This window comes from Bubalus bubalis, chromosome 1 (assembly GCF_019923935.1).
Source record: "Bubalus bubalis isolate 160015118507 breed Murrah chromosome 1, NDDB_SH_1, whole genome shotgun sequence".
NCBI classification, from domain to species: domain Eukaryota; kingdom Metazoa; phylum Chordata; class Mammalia; order Artiodactyla; family Bovidae; genus Bubalus; species Bubalus bubalis.
In genome coordinates this window covers 103,324,685-103,349,121 of record NC_059157.1, presented here as the reverse complement: position 1 = coordinate 103,349,121, position 24,437 = coordinate 103,324,685, and the positions used below count along the sequence as shown (strand labels likewise).

At 46.4% G+C, this 24,437-nt stretch overlaps 1 protein-coding gene across 17 annotated transcripts in view; it reads right to left on the bottom strand.

The window, feature by feature from the left end:
* The window catches only part of BOC (BOC cell adhesion associated, oncogene regulated), a 99,882-nt gene that overhangs the window by 38,579 nt on the left and 36,866 nt on the right, over nucleotides 1–24,437 (bottom strand). For 2 of the 17 annotated variants that reach the window (XM_044941822.2, XM_044941840.2), the window contains exon 1: nucleotides 15,869–17,605. The exons of 12 other annotated variants lie outside the window; for them this stretch is intronic. The gene's annotated coding sequence lies outside the window, so the exon portion shown is untranslated. Of the gene's footprint in view, nucleotides 1–13,660; nucleotides 13,742–15,856; nucleotides 17,606–24,437 lie in introns of those variants that run through there. 3 more of the 17 variants (XM_044941842.2, XM_044941833.2, XM_044941844.2) reach the window with 3 other exon arrangements.

Genomic DNA, 24,437 nt, shown 5'->3' with positions numbered 1-24,437 from the left:
CCATGCCACTAATACGGACCACTGTGCGCAGCACTGTCCCAGGTGTAATGAATGAAACCCGCATCCCTCATTTAGGTGATGTTACAAACACCCCCAGGTGGTGCAGTGGTAAAGAATCCACCTGCCGATGCCTTCCCTGATCTGGGAAGATCCCCTGGAGAAGGACATGACAACCCATTCCAATATTCTTGCCTGGAAAATCCCATGGACAGAAGAAAACTGGTGGCTACAGTCCGTGGGACTGCAAAGAGTTAGACATGACTGAGCGACTGATATGACTACTATGACCAACAAGTAACATCCCTAAAGTCTCCAAGGCTCATGAAAGATGTATTTCAACTCATACCAGCTCGTCACCAACATCTCTGTTAACATTCTTTGATTTCTGGAACCAACCAACCCTCCTCAGCTTGTCTGTAACCTCTGCACCCCCAGACACAAACACAGACCAAAAAAAAAAAAAAAAATCACATATCAGCCAAGGCCCCTGTTCTTCTCTCTGCCCCTGGTGCTGAAATTCTAGTGTTCTCTATCTCTACAAAGTCTGTACTCCTGACACTGTGTTGCACCTCCACCCAGAACATGTCTCTGGGGTCCAGACTGCACTGCTCCTCCAGCCACTGGATGACAGATCTCAGCTATCAGCCACTCTCTTCTTGCCTGCTGAGAATTTTAATTCCTCCTCTTCCACAATATTATTTTTCATGCCTCGTTTAGGCTACGGTGTTTAAAGGATTCATCAAAATCACAGAGAGGCAAATGTATGCACACTTCTGTCACAGCCTAAACCACGGTGTTGCGTCTGTGCTTTTCACTACTCTATAAAGAACATGAGACCAACGTGGAAGGTGTGCCAACCTCCTATCAGGCAGAGAGACTTCAGAGTTTCAGGTCCCCGAAGGCAGCATCACAATGACCTAGGCAGTGGATGCATCTTCCTGAATCATGCACACGTGGCAGTTTTCATAATTATTTCCAGGAGGGTGACTTAGATTCAAAGTGCTAAGTCTTTTGGACCAGTTATCTAACCAGCAACTCTTTCCAAAACTTACAGTCAACAATGAAAACTCAGAGAGGGGTTAAGCTGCCCAACTGAGAGCTGTGTTAGCTCTACAGTCTCTGGAGTTCTGGCTACCTGCATGGGCTGGTGTCAGAGCCCGTCTTGGGCCTCTCAACCCCCATCGCTCCTCACACACAGGCTGAAGGGTAGGCTTGAGGCTCTTGCTCTGTGCTAGGAAGTACTTAAGATCTGCCTAAACCTTTCTCTTCTCCATGTTCCTCTGGCTCTTCAGCTTGTCACCTGGCTGCTGAGTGAACAGGGCTACATAGCTCTGCCCAACAAGCACTCCTCCAAACCAGATCTTGAACCCAGCTCTACACTGGGGTTTGCAATGTTTTCTAGGAAAGAGTCCTTTCCCCTTGAGTTTTAATCCTTCCCTTTGCCTCGTATCCTTGACATCAGAGGACCCCCCAAGTCTCCTCCACTGTTCTGGAAAAGGACAGGAACATTTTCTAAAAGAGGTTTGAAAGAAAATGTTAAACTTTTCCTGACAAGTATTTTTCTTCTAGGTGTAGATAGTTTCTGCTCTTTTTCAGACAATCCAATAGATCCATGCTGTTAGAACAGTGAAATGAAGGATGCGAGCATGACTGGGGAAGGCATGCCTGTTACCACTACAGGTACCTGGCTGAGCTCTTTTCATGAGGTATTCTTTTAATCTTCAGAATCACTCTATAAGATGGGGACCATTATCCCCATTTTATAGGCAAGGAAATTGAGTTCCAGAGGGTAAGTAACTAGCCCAAGGTCGTATAACTGTAGGCCTGGAATGAAACCAGGTTGGGCTCATTCCAAAGTTCTGTGCTTTTAACCACAATAGTAGCCTTTTCATGTTTTTTTCCTACCAGCTTTCTGCACCCAGTGGGTGCTTAATGAACTGACTCTGAACAGGATGACGCAGAGCAATGAGGAATTTTAACAGTGTAAAATCCCTGAATCCCTGTTTAAGGAAAAGTTCATTAATACAGTTACACACAAAAACCAAAAAGCAAGCCTTTGGTGTCCAGATACTAGTTTTAATCACCCAGATCCTAGTTTTAATTTTCTACTTTCCCTCAATGAAATAACATATTTATCTAGAATATGGCATGAGTGACCAGTTACAGGATTTTAGGGAACTTGCTTGCTCATGACCTGCTCTTTCCATGCTCCAAGAAAGAAAGGAGGAAGGGAAGGAAGGAGGTAGCAGGGAGGCAGAATGAAGACAAAGTAATAAAGGGCAGGAAGAAGACAAGCCGACAGAGGAGGAGAGGATGGCTGTTTCTTACCCTAGCTCATGGTGGCCACGGAGGTGTTTGGGTTGTAAAGTTGACAGAGGTTTTACTGAGGAAATTCAGCCTAGACCCCCTCCTGCTTAACGAGGGCCAGCCAAACAATTCCTGTTACTTCTGCACCCTGCATGATTTATAAGGTTCAAAATGGAAACAGACCCCACTACTGGTGCCAGCCACACCATCCTGCTTTTAAAAGCAACAAGGAGGAAAGAATGTAGCTGGGGAGGGAAGAGAGTGAGCAAGCAGGTATCCAAAGAGGGAGAATGGAGTTAACTCATGAATCCCCATGACAGGGTTGTAAGCAGGTACCCCTCAATGAGCCCAAAGAGGACCCGTGGGGTCTCCTTCGTGTCAGAGAGAAACTCTGACAACAGTATGGAGGTGGAGGGGTCCCCCAGCCTATGATGCATCTTACTCAGCAGCTGGGGAAACTGAGCTACTTCCTGGACCAAGTGACCTAGAGGGCTGGGTCTAGAAAAATAGTTGCAAAAATATAGATTTCTGAGAACTTTTTTTTTTAATGATAAAAAAAGGCAAGTGAGGCTTAACTGGAGTACCTTAATTGCAGTGTAACTTTGTCCCACTGTGAAATGAACAAGGTGGAATTTCAAAGTTGGGTGAAGGCAACAGTAAGGCCTGTTATTTTTCTTGGCAATGCAAAGTCTGTGTATATCCTTCTTATTTTCTCTGCATATTTTCAGGAAAAGAGAGCAAGGGAAAAAAATCAGAAGAAGAGCGAAGGGAAAAACGAATTCTTGACATGACTTCCTCACTGAGGCCTAGGTACTTTCCATTTTTAAGGGTTATTTGAACATGAAAAATAAAAGAAAATGCATCCGAGAAGCTGAACTGCTGACATACATGTTCCCACTGAAATAATCTCCAAGCAGACGTTTCTGAAACTTTCCAAAAACAACAGCAGCAGAATACACGTCTAAGGTTGAGACCAAGCACGAGAAATTACAGCCTTGGAGTATTTATTTTGCGAGAGAAAATTACAAACAACCGAGAGTCGATCATCAGCTGGAGGAGGCCAGCTCCACCTTCTCCCAAGAGGGCCGGCGGAAGCGAGAGTGAGCCAGGGGCACCCGAGGCCACATGTCACCCCCGGTCAGCCATGCACTGTAGCTCTCGCAGAGAGAAGCCTCCAGCGTCTAAAATGCCAAACACCGCCTGTGGGTGTCCCATGACCAGCAAAAGGAGGAGCTGCACGGGAGAGCAGCAGACAGCACAGAGCGTCCTTCTTTGGAAGGCAGCTGTGCTCACCACTCTATCGCCCATGCCGCATGAGAGTCTTTCTTAAAAACACCCTTTCAGGGGCAAGAATGAGATCTGACAATGTTCTTATTCCACTGGCTGATGGGGGCCGGCTAGATGAAAAAAGAAGTATTCTTGACCCCAAGTTACATTTTTTCCGTATGTTCGCAACTCTGTGGAGTTAAGACAGGCCTTTCCCAAGGCAGAGAGTTTTGACCTGAGAAGGTGATGCTGAGTGCCTGGAGGGTGTGGGCTGGCAGCCCTCGGTCTCAAGAAGGAGGGTGGTCCTGGTGCACAGAGGAGTGCACAGAGGAGTGACACTGGGGAAATCCTGGGCAAACAAGTGAACTGAACTCTCAGACAGCTGAATACGTGACTGTAGGCAGATCTAGGAAGGGCATTTAAGAAAGGGCATTTTTTTTTTCAACATAAAAAGCTTTTACCCACAGATGTAACTAAAGGGAAATATTTTAAATTAGGAGGGACCTGAGGAAACGATAGGACTTCCCAGGTGATGTTAGTGGTAAAGAACCTGCCTGCCAATGCAGGAGACATAAGTGGTTCGATCCCTAGGTTGGGAAGATCCCCTGGAGAAGGACACGGCAACCCACTCCAGTATTCTTGCCTGGAGAATCCCATGGACAGAGAAGCCTGGTGGGCTACAGTCCTTTGCAAAGAGTTAGACACGACTGAAGCAACTTAGCACACATGCATGCACAAGGAAAAGATAATACCTCAGGAGAACACCTAACAGGTATCTGGTGTTCTAAATGAGGAAAGCCAGGTGCAGAGAAGCTGATGGACAGTCTCCCAACTAGGAATAGGGATCCAGGACTGCAAGTCAGGTCTCCCAACGCCTAGTCCAACGCTCTTACTATACCAACAGTTGCCTCTCAAAGACTTTCTGGGTCACATTAACCAACTGCTTTAAACTGCTTTTAGAACCAAATTTAGAATGTTTTTGAATTTACTTCCTTATGCATAAAAATGTTACCTGGATCATTAGCTACAAGAATAACTTTCTGTGTCGTCATTTTCATTCTTTTACCATTTAGATTCCAATCTAGAACAATCTCTTATTGTTCTTCACAAGAATGCCTTCAATAGAATTTTCTGCAATGATGAAAATGTTCTATATTTGTACTGTCCAAACTGCTAGGTAGCCACTGGCACTTGTGGCAATTAAGTACTTAAAGTGTGGCTAATGTTTGCTATGATAAGTCACTTTAGTCATATCTGACTCTCTGCGACCCCACGAACTGTAGTCTGCCAGGCTCCTCCGTCCATGGGATTCTCCAGGCAAGAATACTGGAGTGGGTTGCCATGCCCCCCTCCAGGGAATCTTCCCCACCCAGGGATCAAAACTCGTGTCTTAAATCTCTTCTGCATTGGCAGGTGAGTTCTTTACCTGCCAATGTAAGACTAAAGAAATTAATTTTTAATTTTACATTAACCAATAGGGCTAGTGGTTACCACATTAGGCAACACAGTTCAAAACTAGTATCTGGAACATCTACCCAGACCACTCTGAGATCACACAGGGAAGAACAACAGTGGTTAGATGGTCCTAAGCATGAGTCATGCTCTAGCCAGCTTCTGATATGTTTCTAGCTTATTCCTTATCCAAAGTTTGTGCATGTGTTTTCTATTTAAAAAAACTATGTGTACTACAATATTATTATAACTACTGAGAAGAAAAAAATATCACCGTGACCTATCCTATAGACCACCATCTATAGGATATGAATTTGAGCCAATTCCAGGAGACAGTGGAGACCAGAGGAGGAGTCTGGCAGGCCACAGTCCATGAGGTCACTGTCAGACATGACTTAGCGACAGAAAACAACAAATGCAAGGTACTGTACTAGAAGATGGATTCTGTCCTGAGAAGCTTAAAATAAAGCTTGGAACATGGGTCAATCAGTGCAAATATCCTTTAACTCCTCATTTCGTGGCCTGCTCTGCAGTTGGCTTAGGGCCACGTGACCATGGGACAAGTGCCGGCCATTGATGTGTAAGTGAGCATGTTCGGTTACTTCCAGGCCAAGACAGTTAAGAGCTAAAGAACAGGGGGACTGCTTATCCCTCCTTCCACTGCCAATGGACCACATCCCGTGTTGCAGAAAGCACAGCTACAAGATGGAAGAAGACAGCACAGTCTGCGACAGAATAAATCATTGTTGCATAGAACCACTGAAGTTTTGAGATTACTCTCATCTAACAATTTCAGCATTATGTACTCCAAAACCTTAATGGGTCACCAATTTAGTCACAAATGGGAAGTGGCAAATGAGATCAGAGGGAGGAAAGCGTTTTCAATTCTAGGCCTTCAGGAAAAGTTTTTCTGGATACTGGGTTTGAAACTGGGCTTTCTGAGATATGTATATGTAAAGAGCTGGAGGGCATGTGGAGGGTGACACTAACCTGGTGGGAAGGGTCTGTTTGGAGGCCGGTGCATCAAGTAGACACTTCTCTTCAACAGTGGTCTCCTAACCTTTCTGATTTTGCTCCCTCATGAGAAAAATGTTCTGGGCAAATATCCCTAATACACACATATTTATTTACAAATAAAATGCACATACTGCCAAACTAAAATTTAAGAGTAGGTAAAAGTGAAACCATATTTTAATGACATGTTAATCATGACTGTCTTATAATATCATTAAGCTAGTACCTTAAGGCAGAAAGCCTATTTAGGATTAGATTTATCATTAATGATATGGATGTAATCTCTTTCAAAGGGACTGCTTGAATGTTAATTTGTTGAGTTCTCATCAGATGTGATTCCAGTATTACTGTTTTTACCTCCTAATGTGACTTGAGAAGGGTCAGCTCTGCTGTTTTCATCCTGTTTGCAAGTGCCTGGATTATCAGCATACTCTTCAACCTAGTTTCTTTGCAGCAATCTCTTCGAGCCACTTGAAGAGACTGTGAGGGTTAATTTAGTTAAAACTAAATAATATAATCTGTAAATCCACTTAACAGAGAACAGGAGAGCTGGGGACTGAATGATGAATGGACTGAGGTCACGCCTTCCAAGCAATGAGGATCTCTGCCCAATGTATAGACTAAAAGCATGATCATCAATCCTGATACTAAATATCAGAAAAATGGAATGTCTTTCCTATTCCTTCTGTGGACAGAAATAAACCTTTAAAAGAATCTCTACTATTTTCTTCCAGTGCCTTAATGGAATATCTTGCATTTCCCCTTTGGAGTTTGCACCCCACTATGGGGACCATTCTAAAGGAATGAGAAGGGGCAATGAAGAAATTGAGATTGGGTCATGCCACAGAAGACTAGGAAGAAGAGATGGAAATTAACATCATAGGCAGAAGGCAACTATGATGGTTCTGAGAAGAGGAGTATATAATCAGAGGCATTTTGAGGAGATTAGCTAATCCCAATTCACATCGAACCCAAAATTTTAAACAAGCTGCTAACCAACATGGACAGAGCTTCTTTCTTCTCTGGGAGGTAGATTCCTTTCCCATCCAGGCAAGGGGAAAGGAAGAGTCTGGACACAGTATCTGGGAGGAATCCCCCCCTCAGAGAGAAGCTATTTCTGCCTTCAAGTAAAGAGGTCTGGTCTCTTGATTTGCCCACTAGACAATTTAATCCTCTCCCACCTCCACTGTATGAGGAAAAAGTTACTAAGGGATCTCATTTCTTTATCACATATATCTTTTCCTGAAATGGCCTCATTTCCTCAAAGAGTTGTTTTTTTTTTTTTAATCTACTTTTAAAGAGAGAAAGATGGGTGAAAAAACTCTACAAACCTTATTGCCAAAGTGGAAAAGAGAGAAAAGGAAAACCACTTCCTTTCTTCCACACTCGCTTCTCACTCCCCCCACCCCTATTCCATATAAATTCAATTTGACAACCCTGCTAATTGGATAAACGCAGCTCCTACACTCCTAGAAGGCCATTCCCTTTTCTTTTTTTTTGTTTTTGGAGGGCTCAAAACAGGGTGATTGTGCTGTTCTTTAACACGAATTCCATCTGCTTTATTTCTCTCTCTCCATTCAGGGCTCCTCTTGAATATTTATGAGGCCTTTCCTCCTCGCCTATCCCTTCCACCCCACCTCTACAGCCTTCCACAACGCCCCCCTCCTCCACCCCGCACCTCCAGCCTCCTCTCCCTTCTCTCAGAGCAGGACAAAAACCTTCCAAATGGCCCCCCCTCCTTGCTTTAGATAAACACAGGCAGTGTCAAGTGTGAGGAGTAGGGGGAGGTGTGGAGGGGGTTCAACTGCCAGTCAAGCCCCCGGCCTTCATTGAGGCCCAGGGGCCTCCCCTAATCTGCTGCATGCTTGCCATATGGGGGCTGTGTTGCCCGGGGAAACACTAACAGGCAGAACGGAGCTTAATAGAGTCCATATTCATTGTAATGCAGTGAGATAGCTCAAGGCACCACTGCCTCTTCGGTCTAGTTTCATTCTTTCTTTCTGTTTTTTCTCCCTTTTTCCTTCTTTCTTTCTTTTTAAAAGGACTGGGTCCCCAGAGAGCTCTAATCTAGAGAGGTCTGAGCTGGCAGAAAGGCAGGAGGGAGGAAGTGAGGTGATGCTGAGATGGGGCCTGGGCTTGGCAGCAAGAGGTAAGGAGTGGGAGCTCCCCAGAGAGCAGAGCAGCATCTGTGCAGGGCCTGGGGCACGTGGTGTCGCAGGTGTGTGCAGTCCGTGCCCGTGTGGAGAGACCGTGTGGTGGGTGGGCATGGCCCACCAGGGCCTCGGTCCACAGACTCCTTCCTGCTCATTCAGCTTTCTATGCCTAGGTATCCACCCCTACCTACCTATCCCCCAGCACCCATCCCAGTCAGTTTAAGGGCATTCAAATCAGCAACACCTACCTCCCTGAGCTATCAAGCCTGCAGTCAATTCCTAGCTCTCCACAGTTGCCTTGAAAAAGTCACAAATTTTGCAATAGGATGAAACCACTTTACAAATAAATCGCTGTAGGGGTTTGTAAAGGAGGACACACCAGCCTGCCAAGCTGGGGTCCACTTTCTCCCCTGGCTGGTCTGGTGCTGCCTGTGGTCTGCCACAGCCAAACTAAGGGCATATGGGGCCTCCAAGTCAATGGAGTGGGTTGTCTAGCAGATGAAGCCTTGTCGTGAGTATATCGGCCAGAAGTGAGACTTGGGGCTCCCTGAGACCAGAGGTGATCTTTCCTCAGGGCTGAGAAGGGAAGGAGGGGAGAGATGGTAAGGAGAGAACAGAGTACATTTCAGCTTCTCAGAAAAAATGAAACTGGTGCCCAAGCTCTGATAGAATTCCTAAAGAATAAAGAATCAGTTTTGTAAGTTGTGAAACATAGGCTTTTGTTCTGTGACCATGAAAAATCACAAATTTAGAATCAAGATAGAAAATAAAACCAAAGGAAGACTATAAAAACTTGTACAATCTCTCCTACAGTTAAAATTTTAATCCCATGGTCTGGCACACAGGAAGAGCTCAGCGAACAGTGATTGAAGGAATGAACCATGTACATGCTCCTAGAGTTGTACTAGCCCCAACCAAGAACTTGAAACTCCTAACCCAACTGACAACTACAAGCAGGGTCTGGGTGGGTAACAATGGCTTTAAAAAAAAAAAAAGCAAAATGCTGCTGCACCTTTGCTAGGATTGCCCCTGCAAGAGTGATGCTAGCACCTACTATACGGCCCTTTTGTCGCCTGCCTCGCCCAAAGTCAAGCAGGCTAGGCCAGATAAAACTGTTCAAACCAAGGCAGATGCCAGTGCTTGCTGTGGTTTGTTTTTGTCCTCCAAGCTTGCTCTGTTCTACTCCCCGCTGAAATGCCATCAAAAATCTGTGGTTTCTTAAGCTCAACCCCCAGGGCAGGTGGTGGGGGGAGGTGAAATTGGGCAAGACTGTAGGAGAGTATATAAAAGTTCTCATCATTTTTCTTTGCTTTTGATTCCAAGGCCCTGTATCCCAGCAACCCTTCAGGAAATAGTACAGTGGATATTTCCAGAGCCAGGTACACTTTCAATTCCTAGTTCCAAAACCTAAATAGCATTTGGTTTTCTGAAATGCTACCAGAAGTCAGTCTCAGCATCGTATCCATCTAATCCATTCATTAGGGACCCATACACCAGTGTTCTTGCCTGGAGAATCCCAGGGACGGGGGAGCCTGGTGGGCTGCCGTCTATGGGGTCGCACAGAGTCGGACACGACTGAAGTGACTTAGTAGCAGCAAAGGCCTGAAGACCATGAATCAGAGTAGGTGACGACACACAACTGCACAGGGCTGACCAGGACCCTGGGCGCTTGCACTCCCTGCAGAGCAAACTTCCCCTCCAACTTCTGTTCCTATTGGAACAGAAGACTCCTGTACAGAGTCCTATTCCTGGTTTTTCTGACTCCACACATTGCATGTGTTACAGAGGAGTGTGTGGGAACACCTGGGGGTCACCACAAAGGAGCAAATGGGAACAGCTGGGGTTCCAGGACAGATCAGTGCAGGAGTGCTTGGGGAGCGCAGCAGAGCGGCCACGCTCTTCCCAGCCCTCCCAGCAGTGAACACTTTGGTCAGTAATCTCACCACGACGTGTGTGATGTGGCGAGACCAGAATGGCAGCTCTTCAGGAAAGCAGGGACAGCTTCTCTGGTCCAGACCAATACTTTTCATTTCACTGCTCAGAGGAACTCCCTGCTTCTCCTCCAAACACGGACTCAAACCCATCTACTCTTCCCCAGTCTTACCCAAAACAATGAAACGATTCACCATCCACTTAGCTACCCAACCTGGGACATATCCTTGTCTCCAAGCTCCCCCAACCACTCCCCGATCCCCTACCCCAGTATCTGATTGGTCCTGTGGACTCTAACTCTGGTCGGAGCAACCAGAGAAACACCATGCAAGCCACATACAGTGTTTAAAATTTTCTAGTGGCCACACTGAAAAATCAAGTAGAAATCATTTTATAATATCTTTTTTAACACAATATATCCAGAATATTATCAACACATAGTCAATATAAAATTATTAATAGTGTTTATATTTTGTCTTATACCAAGTCTCCTAAATCTAGTGTATGTCTTCTATGTACTACACATACCAGCACAGACTAGCCACTACTCAGGCACTCGGTAGGCACATGTGTTAGTGGCTACTGTGTATCAGACAGTGCGTGTTGAAGGCCCTCAAACTGGCTCCCTGATTTTCCTCTGCCCAACCAACAAGCCTCCACATTGTCACCTACCTTCCTTCTAGAACATCAAGCTCAACCAAACAGATGTCATCTTTACATCTTCTAAAGATGACCAGTGAACAACTACCATTCACTGAGCAATGCCTCCTATAGGCCACAATCCATAATTTGCCTGGTTTGATATAATTCTCACAATGGCCCTGTACAGCAGGTGTACAACCATTTTATAAATGAGGAAATTAAAGCTCAGAGTGATTTAATATTTTGTCCAAGATCACACAGATGGCAAACCAGAGAGTTAAGATTTGAACGAGGTCTGGCTGACTCTTAAAAACTCTTTTCGCTCTACCATACTGATTTAAATAAGTTAAGGTGGAATAACCGATGGACTACTGTGCAGCCATTAAAAGTGATAATTAGATCAAGTAGCAACATGAAAAATGTTTAAAAGATATTAAGGAAAAAAACAGATCTCATTTTGTTAAAAGCATTCAAGCACTTGGGGGAGGGGCCTGGAAGGGAATATGAAACAAATAAAAGCTGATTTCAAAGTTGATTTGAAAATGTGAAGGAATTAGGACTGATTTTTTTCTCCTTTTGAGTTCAGTTAAAAACAAACAAGCAAATGAGCTAATAAGATTCACATCTTTGATAGCTTCCCAAACTTGAAATATGACTAAATAAGGTTCAAACTCCTTCACACAACCTTGCAGGCTCTTTATAACTGGGCTGCAGTCAACCTCCCCCTTGTCTTCCTCCCACAAGTCCTAAACCCTGGGCAAGCTGCTTTTTCACACTTTCCTTCTCCCAGAAACATCTTCTCCCTTCATGATCCTTCAAAACTGACCTCCACGTCACTGTATAATGCCTCCAGTGACTATTTCTCACCCCAGCTTCCACAGCAGTTTGCACACCTCCTGCAACATTTCCATGATGATATGTGGATTTGTCTGTCTGTGATGTGTCTCTTTTCCCAGAATATAAACTTCCCGAAGGCAAGGATGTGTCCAATTCATCTCAGTAACCCTAGCACCTAGAAAAGCCTTGGCACATTAGGGGCTCAGTCAATGTCTGCTGAACCAAAGGGTTTATTCAGATCAGAAATTTGGGATTGAGAAAAAACGTTAATCTGACCCATGCACCTATAGAAGGAATGTACAGAGACACGTTTATCAGTGGTGGAACCAAGGGGTTTTTCTACGGGGAAACGACTTTAACGGTGGCCTTTATTTTTCAAACCCAAATGGCCCTTGGATGAGTAGGCAGCCCTTGTGGAAGGCCAAGTGCCCCAGCACATGCTCTTGAGGTTTCACTCAAGAGCCTTCTTTATTTTGGGAGCAGAGATAAGAAGAACAAACACCCAACTAAGCCTCAAACTTCAGGTTTCCTGCAGCCCCTGAACTGCAAGGAATCTCATCTAGGATGATACTGTGATTGGGTTTCATCTAGCCAGTGTCAACATGGCCTGAGCTTGAGGCCAGTGTGGAAGGAGGCAAGCAGAGAGGGATGGGAGAAGGAGAAAGAAAGCTGTTAAGTGAGAAAGAGGACAAGTTGAGGCCTGAACAGAAAGCGTGGGGAGGGTAGGAGAGCAGAGCTGTGGGTAAGGCCACTGGATATGCTGAGCACACACTCTGTGCCCAGCCCAGTGCTAGGGTGCACACACATGATCACTGCCACAGCCCAGGGAGTGCTACTGTTCCATTTAGAGATGGGGAGAGAGGTTATGAAAACCCCTCTCGATGCTTTACTGCAAAAGGACATTAGGGCTCATCTGAAATTTGTATCATAGACAGAGCTTCTCTACTCAGTGCCAACACTGAAACTCTGTAGGATCAGGTACTGGAGAACCTCGGGTTTGGCTAGGAGCTCTGCCACTTCCACCCTTGATAGGGGGCTGCCTCTGGGTAAATTGCTTAGTATTTTCCACTGAAAGCCACTCACTGCAGGTCTCATTTCCAACAGTGGCATTGCCACCTGGTGGGCTTTGAGATGAATGTCCTTTAAGACTCAAGGACACGTTGCATTTGAACTCCAGACACATGTGCCATGTTCTCTTTGCTCATTGTTCCTCGTAAGCTGTACACAATGAAGCAACGGCGTGATGTTGCTGCCCTACAACACATGCATCAGAAGTTCAAGAAATATTCTTTGTTGGAAAAAAGCAGTAACACACGCATTCTATAATGCTCCACAGAACCTCACAACAGCCTGATGAGATAGGAGATCCTCAGACGTACTATAATTCCCAAGTTTGTGGCAAGACAATTCTAGCCTCTCCATCTCCACCCAACACTAGTCAACATTTACATCACTTAAGCTAATAACCTCTCCTGCCATCCCCCCGTTTATGCCCTCTCTCTGCACTTTCTTGATGATGATAATGATGATAATGATGATAATTTCTCTGTGGTGTCTCTACTTGTTCGCAGAGAAAAGGGAAAGATCCCTGTCAGACAGCAGGTCATTTGGGACAAGAATTTATGGAGAAGTGTTTATGGAAAGGAAAACACACCCTCAGCCCCTCTGTGACCCTCCCCTCACTTCCAGCCCCAGAATGGAGCCCACCTCCAAACTCATCAGTTAGCGCACAAAGCCACAACAACCTACCTGCTCTTTTGGCACCTGTTTGTAATCACAGCTTATGGCCCAGGCTATAGCCAAACAAGTAAACAATAAAGTAAAATGGTTAACAGTGACTGGAGCGGAAACGGGAGCATCCGCCGCCAAGGCTTTTGATGTCCATGGCTGATGCGAGATCCAATGTAAAAGGAGTTAATTAGAGCTCCGGGAGACTGCACCAACAGTACATAAACCAGTCCCAGACCCGAACAGCACTCAAGGCAGATCTTAACAGCTTAAGTCCTATCTCTTAGGACAAAGGACTTTGGACAAGTGAGCCGTGTGTGAACACAAACCTTGCTATCATAAGCCGGCTGGAGAGAAGAAGGCCAGAACACGGAGTCCGCTGAAAGGTGCCCACTGAGACAACGGAGCCCTGGGAAGAACAGGATGTATTATCCCAGGAAATACACCCGAGAGCAAGTCTGCAACATACACAGAACCACAGAAAAGGCATTTTTCACAAACAATCCAGAAAATAACAGGATTTGGCTCCAAAGAAGAGTAAGACAGACAAGGCTGCTTTGCCTAGTGTTCATGTTGAATGGAGAAGATAAAACAGCTGGCAACGCCAAAGTCACTCCTGACAAGAGGTACAAATCCCAGGGTGGGCTTAGAGCAGGATTCAGGTCAATTCAGTAAAACCACACTAAGCACCCACTAGGTGCCACGCACTGTATGGAGGATGGAGGGGATGGAGAGAAAACCAGGCAGTTTTCCACCCTTAAAGAACTTGGCACCTAGTCAGTATTCACTTTGACAACATCTTTCTACTTTACTCAATGCAGCAGGGCCTCGAGAAAAGATCAAAGACAGACTGGGTTTTATAAAGTGCAGGCAAAGAACCAGAACTACTAGCAAAGGCATCAGTCATGACAAAAAAATGTGGCACACACTTGAGCACATGCACACACACACATGTGTACACTCAGGCCCAGCACAGCACAGAAGGTCAGTCCTCCAACTTAGTCCTTTTCACAAGTGCTAAAAGAATCCCCCTTCCCATCATCCATGCTCATTCTTAGCATAGTCCTGGGAGATTTGTCCTGGGAGAAGGGAAGAGAGTGTGAGGAGAAGCAGGCACCCAAGGAAACTGGCTTCCCTTCGCCAGGCACGTCCCCAGCATCCACTCTACGTCAGGCAGCAGTTGCCCAGAAGCTCTTGTCACACTGCATGTATCAGCGTTAATTGTTTACTGGCTACTGGACCAAAGGCTTCAGGGATCAGGAATGTCGGTGATCTTATTACAGGGGCATCTTCAGTGTCTAACACTAGGTATTCAGCAAAGACCTGCTGAGTGAATGAACAACAACAGGAGACAAAAAAAGTGAAAGGGTATGGTAGAGAGGAGAGAAAAGTATAGTCACATAGTCAAGAAGGAACTTTTTCTTAGGACTTTGATGGGTGTTGAAAATACTGATTTACTCTGTTAGGCAGCATAATTACCACCAATTCCAACTAAGCGGCCACCTGCAGTCGATTTCTATGCCCCTTCCTCATGATTAGCAACCAAGGCCCCACACCCGTACCTTCCTCAAGACTCAAAACTGGTCTCAGGTTCTGTGACCCAGAGTGATGAGACTCAGGCTGCCACTTCTTGACCTGTGTGCTTCTGGGGCTGATTCAAGCCAAGTGCTGGGCAAAACCAGCCCCAACGCCAACACATGGACACACACTCACACATCAACCCCTAACACACAGACACACGTGCCCCCCCTTAACAAGCTCGTGCATGCCGGCAGGAAATCGGAAGCATTCAACTGAAAAGCTGAGCCACGGGGCAAAATGGCTGAACTGCTAAGTCAGGGCCTGACGGGATCAGAAGCTGCCTCTTTTCAGTTGGCCTCTGACCCAACTGCCCTGTGAAAGTGGCAGTGTCTCTCCTAGACTCTCCTGCAAGCAGGAAACCCTGACCCCGACATTCAGGAGGAGGCATTTTGACACGGGACAATAAAATCTCTCACACAAGAATGCTGAAGCAAAACCATCACATTGGCGAATTATCTAGAGTAACAATTGATACGAAGCAGCTTTTCAATAAATGACAGCAACTCATTCAATCTGAGTAACTTCCTTTAGGGTTACTTGAGGAAGGCCTTCCATTAGTCTGATCCCTGTTGCAGATTCGCTTCTGGTATTTCAACAAAAGAGGTTTAACAACAGGTAAATACCTCAGGGGCCAGACCCTGCCTCCCAGGCTTCGCAGGCACCCTGCTCTGGGCTTGTACACTCAGTGCCTCTAGGACAGGCAACACACACACACACACACACACGTGCGTGTGCACACGCGCTAACACAGCAAACAACTCCAGCTCTCTGCTGGTAAGTACGCTTTAGCATCATGACAGTTTACTTTTTTCCTATCTGACCTCATACAAACAGACTTTCTTCACCTCTCTGACCCCCAAATATACACATTCATTCCCTCACCCACCCCCAATCTTCCTCACTTAGAAAGCTCTTTTAAACCACCTAAAACTTCAAATAAATACCCATCTGGAAACCTGAAGCATGCTCCAGTCCAACCGTCTGTCCTTGTCTTCTGCTGGAAGCGTGGGACCCCAACTCCTGTCAGCTCTCCCCAGCGTCTGAAGCCCAGTGGTCTGGGAGCAGGGCTGACACACGCAGAGAAAGCAAACAGATGGCATCATGCCAGCTGGGTCAGGCACCACTATTTATAGCCTAACAAAGTGTGGGGGGAGAGGGATGGGCGACGTGTTGAAGGGGTGGGGAGAGTCTGAGCTGCTCCTCCCGGGCTCACAGCTGTGGAGGATCCCTGCTGCCGCCCCACAGGCCCAGGCGCACACCATCCTGTGTGACTAATACCAGACCTGTGCTGGAGCCTCCCAGGGCAGAGTCTACACATTACCAGAGCTTCAGCATCTATCACACGCTTGGCACCTAGTAGGAGCACACGTTTTGTTAATTAAACGAGCGGATGAGCTTTTTTCTTCCTGCCTACCCCATGAGGCTGCAGTTGGAGGAGCAGGAGGAGATGGAGGGAAGGTTGGTAAGGAATGCCTAAAATAGCGCTTCTAAAAACTTATCATCGGTTAAAACGGGCTAACAAAAAGAATTCAGGGAAACCCTGTTAAGAAAATCAACTTAGGTTTCTTTAGTGCAGGCCTTGTCAGAGCCTTTAATATGCTATTACACATTGTGAATCATCAAGAGGGGGACTGAGGCTGAACTCACTTAACCACAGGCCTGGACTGACTTGACCACAGGCCTGGACTGACTTGACCACATTACTCTTTTTTCTCAGAGTACCATTAGTGAGGAGAATTTCATCAAATACACTTTGGGAAATGTTGGCCAAAGAGGTTCCTGGAGAATATCCCAAAAGCGATTTGTAAAACAGCATCCCATGTTGGTAATTTTTAAATCACATGTGAGTATGTGGTGCACAGCTATTTGGGTTGTCACAGGATAAGGTCAGGAGACACTTAAATGTTAACATCAGTTGTTTCTGAGGAGTAGGAGATTTGCACTTTTTATGTTAAACACTTCAGAAACATTCAAACTGGGTACATAGTTATCACTTTTGTAATTAAAAAGATAAATTAAAAATAAAACTGTCCCCAAATATCACATCATCACTGAAAATTTATCCTCCCCTAGGCCTGGGACCTCATTTCCTAACAACTCCTTGGGCTATAAAATGTTGCTTTTTGCTCCATGATCACAACTATAGAGTTTCCTACATCCATTTCTAAAGTCAATTACTCTGGCTTGTAAAGAACCTCTCCTCAAATTCCAGGATTCTGTTGCTTCCACACAAAATGGACAAGTATTTTGGAAAAAATGAAAACACATTTAATATTCTTTTGACAACCTTCACAAACCTGAAATTTACTTTGTTTAGTAAGTTATATAAAATATCCGTCAAGCACTTAGTTTGCTGAAATTACGATGCTGGGCATATTAATATTTAAAGATTGCCTTTCTTTTTTCCTGCTAAATCACTAATTTCCTAATTTAACTGATTTGTAAATGTAATTAAAAGTCATCCTGATTTAGTGAACATAACACACCAGGTTCTATCACAATATGAGATTATAGCAAATATTCAGAATTGGAAGAAATATTCAATCTTAGCATAAAAGAGTATATGACAATTTGTTGAGTTACTATGTGTGAGACAATGTGCACATATTTTCTTGTTTAACCTCTACCTCTGTGAAGTGGAAGTACTAGTCACTCAGTCACGTCTGACTCTTGGCGACCCCATCAACTGTAGTCTGCCAGGCTCCTCTGTCCATGGAATTCTCCAGGCAAGAATACTGGAGTGGGTTGCTACTTCCTTCTCCAGGGGATCTTCACGACCCAGGGATAGAACCTGTGTCTCCTGCATTGGCAGGCAGATTCTTTACCGTCTGAGCCACCAGGGGGATCTACCTCTGTGAAGGAGGTAGTATTGTCATCCCCATTCTACAGATGCAGCAACTGAAGCTTAGAGACCTTACACATCTTGCTCAAGGAAAGGAATCCAAGCCAAGGTTATCTACTTCCTCTGCCTGCTGGTCTTGGAGTCCCCAATAGACTCAAGCAGGCAAACCAGAAAAGGAAATTGAGGAAGGCTGAAAAAAACAAACCCAAAATCAGTCTGGGTTGGAGTCATGCACTAGCCACCATGTTTCAGGAGGGATTGGTTCAACAGGTCCCACAATGCACTCTGCAGCCAGTTTCTGAAGATGCACTGTCCCCCACCCCATCTGAGTCAGTCCTGAGGTCTGAGCACCTCAATCCCGTCCAAAAGTTGGCAGCAGCCCACTGAGTCTGGATCCAAGTAATATGCACCAGCATGTAGTGAGAGACAATAAAATTCTTCCGTTTCTTAATCTGGCCTCTCTCATCTTCCTTCTGTTCTTACACAATAACCATAAGACTGGAGGTTCCCAACTGGCTGTGTAGAACAATCATACAAGGACATTAAATCACATCAATGCCTGAGCGGCACCTCAGGCAAATTCAGTAAGAACCTGTGGAGGTGGGGCCCAGGCGTCAGCATTTTCAGACCTCTCTCCTGGAAACTGTAATGTGCAGCCAGGGTTGGGAACCGCTGGGAGTCTCTGCCATGGATGTGCGGGTCACTGGGACAATGAAGGGCTTCCAGAAATGCCCTGGCTGCACTGGACGCCATGGTTGAAATTGTGGAATTGTGAGCTTTGTATAAAGATGTTCCCTGATGTATTATTTTTAGAGAAATTTTTGCCATTTTTAAAGCTAAAAAAATTTTTTATTCTACAAATTAAATATCTTAATATATTTTAATGAATAAAACATTTTCTCACTTTTTCTCTCAGATCTCTCCAGATATTTTCTGGACTTTAAGATTCCTAGTTTTCTCCTCTTCCCACAGAAATAAAAACCCAAAAGGAGACCACCATTGCAAAGAACATCTACTTTGGGGGCCAAGACAACTTCCATGGTAGCAGATACTCCAACAGGTCCCTGGGCCATAGTCATCTCTGGTGGGGCCACCCCCACTTTTGGGGGCAGGGAGGTTAGCAGGAGACTAGCAGTTTTCCAAGCATATGCACATGTTAGCATTTGCACATGAAAACCTGAAATGCCATTCCCTTAACAAACTCAGAACAGTCTCAGGGGCTCGCAGACCACCAGGAAGTGGAACAGGTGTGGGCCATCTAGGGGACCCACACCCACTTGACACTAGATCGCACCAGAGGGCCTTGGCTCCCCAGGAACTGGCTTTCTGCCATCCCAAAGGGCTAACAACTTAGCCTTCCCCAAGGAATGGATTTTCAGTTTGGCCCCTGCGGGGAAGGAGACAGCTCCCCACCCCCACCTTAGAGATGTGGGTCCCACCCCATCCCTCCCCATCCGTGGTCCTCCCACTCCAGGAATGAAGCTGCTGCTGCCCGGCATATACCCAGACTGGTTTCATCTCCTTCCAAATCCATTTTGTGTCTTAACTTCTGCCAAGAATAAAAATTGAAACACTCACATACACATCATGCGTGTATGGGAGGGGAGGACAGAGCTGGAAGTTTAAACTGAAAAAGACCAGGCGGGGAAGGGGAGGGGTAGGTCACTGATGAAAGTCAGGGCTTGAGACCTCCCTGGGGTCTGTGTGGGCCCTGAAACACCCTTGCCTGAGGCCCCTGTTGGTAAACACCCGGGGTCACGCCTCTAGTGGCTCCAATATGAAATGCCATCTGTTTGCCACCCCACCCCTGCCCAGGGGGCCACAGAGCAGCTGAGCTGCGCAGCACTCCACAGGCCAGAAGCAGACTCTGGTCCTCACACTTGGACGGGCCGGCTTCTTGCCAACTCCCAAATGAATAAAACAGTGCTTCTGGGCCCTGGTGGTGCAGGCGGCTTGCAGACTGCTTGTGTCCACCCAGAAAAACGGGGCTGGAGCTGGAGTCGCCATGCTTAGACTCCTATCCCCTGACACTCTGGCCTGCAGACGCCTGAACCTGGGGGCCAGGCAGAGCTCCAATTAAGCTCTCTCCTTTCTCTCTTGCTGCTGACTTCTTCCTTCTGGGCAAAACCAGGAGCCCCTGCACTATAGAACAATCACACCTGATCCTTCACCCACTGAGGATCCCCCAGGGTTCAGATAACAGCCCCTGACTCAACTTGGTGGCTCATATTGTAAAGAATCTGCCTGCAAGGCAGGAAACCCAGGTTCAATCCCTGGGTGGGGAAAGATCTCCTGGAGAAGGGAATGCAACACACTCCAGTATTCTTGCCTGGACAATCCAGGCAGAGGAGCCTGGAGGGCTACAGTCCATGGGGGTCAGAAACAGTCAGACACACTAACACTTTCACTCACTTGACTCAACTCTAAACCCCATCAACTGCCCTCTTTCCTCCCCAAATGATGAACTAAGTACTCACATCACTTACAACTGTCCGGATGGAACCCATCCTGACTCATACAACCCCTTCCTTACACAAGGCAACATGTATTGAGTGCTTGTCAGTCAACATGTGTTGAGTGCTCATTCAGTATTAAGCTCTGTGGATCCAAAGATAAAGTCCAAGCTTTCTCTAAGAGCTCAGCATCTGGTAAAGGAGACACACAAGCATCTCAGAGCAGCATGGAGCAATTGAGACTCAAACCCGAGTGCTCTGGACTGGTGTTCTTTCCTTTATGCACCCTTATTAGGAGGGCATGGGGAGACTGGATCACACGGTGCTTTTGGAAAGGGGACCCTTGTGGCATTCATTTTTGCCCTATCTGCACACAGGGCAGAATAACAAAAACAAAGATAAAAAAAAAACAAAACAAAAACTTTCTGTTTGTCTTGAAAATTGTTGAATCTGGATGATGGGTACACGGGGTTCATGATTCTCTTCTTTCTGCTCTTGTGTATTGAGTTTTTAAATAATACTAAAACTTGCTTTTTCTATAGGATGAATAGAACAAGATTGTCCCAGACCTTCTCAGTTCTTCACCAACTTCCAGGACACCCTTCCCCCACCGTCCCCCATGTCACCTCAATTAAGCCAAACAGCACTGTCAGGCAGGTTTCCACGAGCATCCAAGTTCTAGTAATGGAGGGCAGTATACCCCTCTTCAATCTTCAAAGGCTCCCCAGTGTTGGGCCAAAGAGGCAGTCCCACCCCTTTCTTGGGAAAGAATTATAAACCAGCAGCTTATCTCAAAAGCCAAAGTAGTAATAATCATAATGGCAATAATGGTGACATCTAGCACCCCCTCTGACTCAAGAGCTCTTCCAACGAGAGAAGGTAGATAACGCGGTTCAATGACCTCTTGCTTGGACTTGGGAAATATTCAGAGTCTGGGTTTTAAGCATCTTAAGGGCCCCAGGCATGGTGCTCAATAATCTGTTGGCTGATCAATTGAAAGGCTACTCTTAAATGGTTAAGAATATGTCTTTGGGGCCATGTGGAAGATGCCTGGAGGCACGAATAGCACTGCTCTCAGCAAGGTTTACTGCTGGGTCTTTGGAGAAGCAGCTCAGCGCAAAACCTCAGTGACTGAAGGGAGGCCAGATTGAAGCTGGCATCATGAGTTTCAGAAGGTGGGAGACAGGTCAGAACCCCCGCCCGGGGAAGGGTCTCACACCTCATCTTGACTGAGTTTCAAAGAAACAAAGCCTCACTCTCATTTCCCCATCTGGACCATGGGCGTCAGTGCCAGCACTTTGATTAGCCTCCTTGTGTGGGGAACATGAGTTCTGCCTGCCTATCATGGTGGGTCAGGCTGGTCCTCTTACCTCCTGACTTTGAAAGCTGTAGAGCTCAGCAGTTCAGGAGCCACCCTATTCCACGGCCATGGAGACTTTGTCGAGAGAGGGGAGGAGGGTAGTGGTAAGTAAAATTGGGACCCTACCCTAGTTCCCACAGGCTTTTTTCTGGAGAGAAACTACTATAGAGGACTCAGACTGCCCTGGAGACTTCCTTCCACCAGCACTCACTGGAGCCTCATGTGGCAAGGCCCACACCACACCTTCTGGCATAACCTATCTAACAGGGACCATGCCATGGGGAGGTCCTGGCATGGCCCCCACAGTACAGAATGCCATTCCTTGCGCTAAAGGGTGTGTTTTAAATATCACAAGATATTTATAAACTCAGTGTTCTTGAGATTTTTTTTTTCACCAAAAAATTAGGGGGAAAAAAGCCCCCTCCCACCCCCCACAAAATACTTTGTCAGATCATGTATTTATCTTTTGGTTTAGCAGACAAGGACCCTGCCTGGCTGCACCTACAGAACCTGGTCTGGGATACCCCATCAGGACTCTCGCTGTACCTCCCGGGGGACAGCATGCGAGGGGGTGACTCAGGAGTGAAGGCTGGATTTGGTAGGAAACAGGTCTTACCCTCACGTGTTTACCAGTTTTCTGTCCTCAGTTTTTGCCTGCACAGGCAAACTGAGACAAGGGACAAGCCTCCCGTGTGTCGATGGTCAATAATCAGTTACAGCCTTCCAGACACTGGAGGGAGAGCCAGGAACACAAGATGGGGCAGGGCGCACCACCCTGATTCCCAAATTAACAACAAAAGCAAGAACAGTTTGTCTGTAGAGAATTCATCTCTGAAGAGTTTGAGGAGCACTAAACTCATTGGAAAAGACTCTGATGCTGGGAGGGATTGGGGACAGGAGGAGAAGGGGACGACAGAGGATGAGATGGCTGGATGGCATCACTGACTCGATGGACGTGAGTTTCAGTGAACTCCGGGAGTTGGTGATGGACAGGGAGGCCTAGTGTGCTGCGGTTCATGGGGTAACAAAGAGTCGGACATGACTGAGCGACTGAACTGAACTGAAACACTCCACTACACTAGTGTTCACCCTCTTGGTAACAAACCTGGACAGGTACTGTTTAGTCTCCACTTCCACGAGGTACAAGTAGGAAGAATACTGAATGGCAGGGTGCAGATGGGAGGGTGGGCTCAGCAAAGAGCAAGCCAGAGGAGGAGGTGGGAAGAATTGAGGTCACAGGCGTGGAGTTTCTACAGTCTGAGAGCTGACTTTGCAAGGAGGCCATGTCTTCTTTTTCCTGTGTACTGAATTCTGAGGCACCTGCCTGGTGTCCTTTGGAGTGAGAAGGTACCAGCTGGCTGTGGCTCTGTGTTTACTCCACACAGGGAGCAATGAAACCTGGGGTCTGAGTTTCAGTCCCTGCTCCCCAGGGCTGGATCCCTCTCCATTTACCACTGCCTGGTTAGTAGTTTTCAGCCTGGTTCAACCAGATGGCCCAGGTGACCCCATTCATACGCACTGCCCTTTCCTCTGTGGTCCTGAGGCGGAGCAGGGTTGGAAGAGCCCCTTTCTCTGCTCCTGTTATAAAATCCATCATTACCCCCATCCCCAGAGAACCTTGCTATCAAGTGACTGGTGAGGACACTGAAAACTGGGGTTCCTGCCACCACACTCCCAAGAAATCCTCATTTGCTTTTGAGGGTGACTGCAGAACGAAGCACCTCTTGGCAGGGAAATGCTTTCGCTCTGTTTGTGCCGGATCATTCTTCCTCCTGAATGACCGAAAACCAGCCCAGGTGCTGGATCCCCCTCAGGACTCGGCAGACACACTGGGGCTGGGGCAGCGCCCTCAGAGGCTGAGGGAGCTGTGGGGCCGCCGGATGAGGTGTGAAGGAGTGCGGCCTGCCCTGCTTGCCCTGGAGGGTCACTTCCCCGCCACTTGTCTGAAGCTCCAGAGCAAGTAAAACAAACTCCTGAGAAGGAAGGCAAACAGCCTGATGCAGGCTCTTCCTGTCTCTCTACTTAAGAGTGGGACGGAAGGTCTGCTCAGCTGATATTTCCAGATGTGGAACCAAAACACAGGCAGCAACTGACAGCTTCCCAGCCTGGGCTGAACTCCAGTAGCACCAGCGCCAGGCTGTTCCATGGACAACGACAGAGCAGACCCCTGGGTTCTGCGCAGGTGGTCTCAGCACCAGCTATGAGCCCGCCCTTCATCAGCACCTTGTACCCCAGATGGATGGGGTGGGGGCGGCATGTTCAGAGAAGGCCATGCTTAAAAATGACTGAAGGAGATGGCTAAGTGAAAGAAGCCAGTCTGGACTATATGTCCTTGTGATGCCAACTACATGACATTCTGGAAATGAGCTACAAAGACTGTAGAAAGCGCAGTGGTTACCAGCAATTGGGAGAGAAAAGGAAGGCCGGCCAAAGAGGTGGAGCACAGGGGATTTTTAGGCAGGAAAAACTATTATTCTGTCTGACACTGTAATAATGGTGGACATGTGTCATTATGCATTTGACAAAACCATTGCATACAAAAACATTGCATACATTCCATACAAAAACATTGTATACCAAAAAATGAGTCTCAGTGTAAACTATGGACTTTAATAATGATGTGTCAACACTGACTCATCAATTGTAACAAATGCATTACACCAGTGTAAGATGTTAGTAATAGGAGCAATTGGTGGGAGTTGAGGGTATGTGGCAACTCCCTGTAATTTTCACTTAATTTTTTATTATTAACCTAAACTGCTTTTTATTTTTTTTAAGGCTATTAATTTCTTTTTAAGTTCAAAAAATCTGGAGGGGAAGCCCTGGACCATTCCCAGCTCCCTGAGATGCTGTAGATGTTGGGTCTAGGG